This window comes from Tupaia chinensis, unplaced genomic scaffold, assembly GCF_000334495.1.
Source record: "Tupaia chinensis unplaced genomic scaffold, TupChi_1.0 Scaffold144752_1, whole genome shotgun sequence".
NCBI lineage: Eukaryota > Metazoa > Chordata > Mammalia > Scandentia > Tupaiidae > Tupaia > Tupaia belangeri.
In genome coordinates this window covers 168,703-172,151 of record NW_006204612.1, presented here as the reverse complement: position 1 = coordinate 172,151, position 3,449 = coordinate 168,703, and the positions used below count along the sequence as shown (strand labels likewise).

Here is a 3,449-nt window from a genome sequence, read left to right as displayed (position 1 = left end):
CCCAAACCCTATCTAGTGATTCAGAGTGCATGGGGTGGCGGAGGCTGCCGAGGGCTGAGTGTCCTCTGACTCTGGGGTCAAGCAAATGGTGTAGCCCAGTCGTGGATGAGGTATTATCAAAACACACTTACATTACTTCATTGCTTTACTGTTTAATTTATATTTGTTTAATCCATGTTCTAAATCTCGTTCTTCATTGGTAAGCTTCTGGTAGACAGAAACCATTTGTTCAGTTCCTTCTGTAAGCACTGAATAGAAGGCCTTGTGTAGGATCTCGACCTAATTTCTACCCTGACTTGAGTGCTCATTTGAGTAAATGCAGCATGTTGATTTCTGAGCTGTTTGGTAAAATACTGTGGTCGGTTGGGTAATTTTCTGTGGCTAAGCAGATCAGCTCTTGGACCCCACCTAGGTTACTAATATCCTTATGAAAATGCATGAGCATTCACTGTGCAGCTGTTAATTTTTCAATCAAAATACTTTGTCTGTTTTTTATTTTGTTATTTAAAATAGAAAAAGCAATTAGATCTTTTGTGGCCTAATTGCTTGCCAAATGTAACTTGTTTCCAAACTGAAATGGTCTTGGAACTGGACGACCACAAACAGTGTTTGGAACCAGTAAGCTATATTTATTTTTAGCCTTTAAAACAGCCAAATAGTTTGCCTTCAATTTTCAGAGGGAAAAAAAACCCTCCTGGGCTAAAGTCTTGTGTACTGAGTATCTTTATGCCCGACTCTTCCCATCTGAACTCCCAACAGTAGAAACAAAGGTTTCCAGTGATTCAGTCTTAATGACCGTTTGGCTAGCATCAGTGCCTATTAAACGCTGGCTCCTTAAATTGGTAGCTCTGGGCTGGAGTAGGCTCAGTCAGGCACACACAACCAGAAGGCAGCAGCGCTGCACGTGATCAGGTAGGTGGGGCGGCGGAGCCTCCAGAGCTTCCAGAGCTGGATGCGGCCTTGGGGCTGACCTCAGGTGTGGGGCCTTGAGCCATACAAAGGACCCGTCTGCTCTCCGGTTCCATGAACAGAGGAAGAGGGCATATGCTCAGCCCCAAGTCCTAGATGTTTTATCTCCTTCCATCTCGCTTGTTTGTAATTGCTAGTGAGTGGGTGTACTCACCAGAGAGAGAACATGAGAGAGAGAAAAAGCACCCTCTCAGGGGGCAAGGTCATGTCGCAATCCCTTCATTTCCCCATCCTGTCGGGATTTGGGGCATACATGCACACATGCCCAGTATGTTTTAGAGTCAGTGAGGCTGGGATTAGAACCCTGTGTCAGCCATGTGGGATCCCATTCCCATAACCACTAGGCTATGAGGCTGGCCCTCCTTTGACCTCATTCTAATTGGCAGCACATTTAGCACAGACGTGGCCGGCTGAGGGCAGGTCACAGCTCAGAGCTGCACGAGTCGGTGAGCAGCAAGTCTGATGACAGAGCCCGGGCGTGTGCTTTTGCTGTAGGTAGTAGGCTGCGAACTGATTAAGGCGTATCTAAGTTCTGAACCTGTGTGGATTTAATTCCAGTCGGCTGTAGAATTAGCAGACTAGGTGCACATGTATACATATATTTTTAAACAACTCAACACTTTGGTTTTTTTTTTTTGAAAGGTTTTCGCTATAGGGCACGTGCGTTCGCCAGACAGACAGAGAGAGACAGAGAGACAGAGAGTGAGAAATCACCCCCAGGAGAGATGGCCACGCTGCAATCCCTTCTCCTCCATTCTTCTCTTGGGATCTTGGGCACACATGCACACACGCCCGGTGTGAGTTTAAGCCACTGGGTCCGGGACTCAAACCACGTTTGACTTCATGGGAGTCCAACGACTTAGCCATTACGCTAACTGCTGGTCCCGACTCTGGTTTTGTGAACGTTGACTGTGGACTGTGTGCATTTATCGACTTCAGATTTGTGGTATGGCAGGTGCTGGGATGGATCAGGTCAGTCTGCCTGATCTCACCTGGTGAGGCCTGCGTGGGGCCTGTGTCGCCTCAGGCTGTCCCAGCTCCTAGGGCTCAGAGCTCACGCTAACTCTCCAGGAGGCTCACGGGGCAAACTCCTCCCCCTGTGTGCTCTGCCGGCCTTTCTTTCCATCTGTACCAGAAAATGCCCAACAGGCCCAGCTGGTGGCTCCGTCAGTGGCAGACGGACCTCTAGTGCTAGAAGCCACATGGCCCACTGCGGGTTTGAACCCCTGGCCTAGTCAGCCTGAATCACTCCAGGATTATGTGTACCCAAGACCCTGAGGAGTTGGAAGGCTGAGAAAAGGGGATCACGGTGTGACCAGGCCTCGTCGAGGATGCTTCTTGCCCCTCTCTTCTGTATCTGTGTATATGTTCTCCATCATGAATTGAAAACAAAAAGAAGAAAAAACAACAGCAAAAAAGAAAGACGGAAACTCTCCAGATCAAAACTGATCGGGGCCAGGAGTAAGCGGGCCCAGTGAGGCAGGTGACACGGGCACGTTCCCGGTGGGAGGCCTGATCCGCACCTTCGTCTGTGAGGGCTGCCCCCCACTCGCCACCTGTGACTTCTCACTGGTGAAATCCCGGTCTTACTCTGTGTGAAAACTCCAGGAACAGGCCATCACTGACATCTGGCCAAGTGAGACGACCCGCTCCCGCGCCACACTCCTGGCGTGGGCTTAACGGGGACTGCCTGGCTGCGCTGTCCTGGCAGGGTCCTTGATCCGTCCCACGGCTGTCACCTGTAAACGGCAATAGTATGACAACGCCTGCTTCTAGGGTCGCTGCGAAACAGGAAGGTGGCCAGCAGTCGAGGGATGTGACTATAAATGACACACTGTTTCTATTGTTGTTTTTCTACTGTCTCAGAAGCCTCAAGGAAGGGAACTTAGTCAGTTTCTTTCTTTTTTGGGAAAGATTTTTGCTATAGGGCATGTGTGCTTGCCAAAGAGACAGAGAGGGACAGAGAGACACAAAGCGAGAAGTTGCTCCCCAGGGGGATGGCCATGCGACAATCCCCTCTTCTCTATTTCTACTCTTGGGATTTGAGGCATCCGAACACATGTGCCTGGTTTGAGTTTCAAGCTGCCGGGTTCAGGACTCGTACAGTGGTTCACTGCAGGGGAGCCCAGTAACATAACCATTATGCCATCTGCTGGTCCCAAATATAGTCAGATTTTCTTTTTTAAGAGCGATATTTTCTATAGGGCACGTGCGTTTGTGGGAGATACTGAGAGAGACAGAGAGACAGAAACTGGAGGTCTAGGACTCCAACTGCAATCCACTACGTGGGAGTCTAGCAACATAACCATTATGCCATCTGCTGGCCAGAGGATAATCAGACTTTAAGGTACAGTTAGACCCCCAGAGCCTAGAAACCAGGACACGTCCCTGAGCCCAGTACAGAAAAGTGGCTGTTCTTCAGCAGCATCCTCCCTGCTCCCACCATCTGCCTGGGTCTCTCCTTGGCCTGTCTCTTTCCC

At 49.7% G+C, this 3,449-nt stretch overlaps 1 pseudogene; it reads left to right on the top strand.

The window, feature by feature from the left end:
- Positions 1–3,449, top strand: part of LOC102488538 (required for meiotic nuclear division protein 1 homolog) — a 65,364-nt pseudogene that overhangs the window by 1,137 nt on the left and 60,778 nt on the right.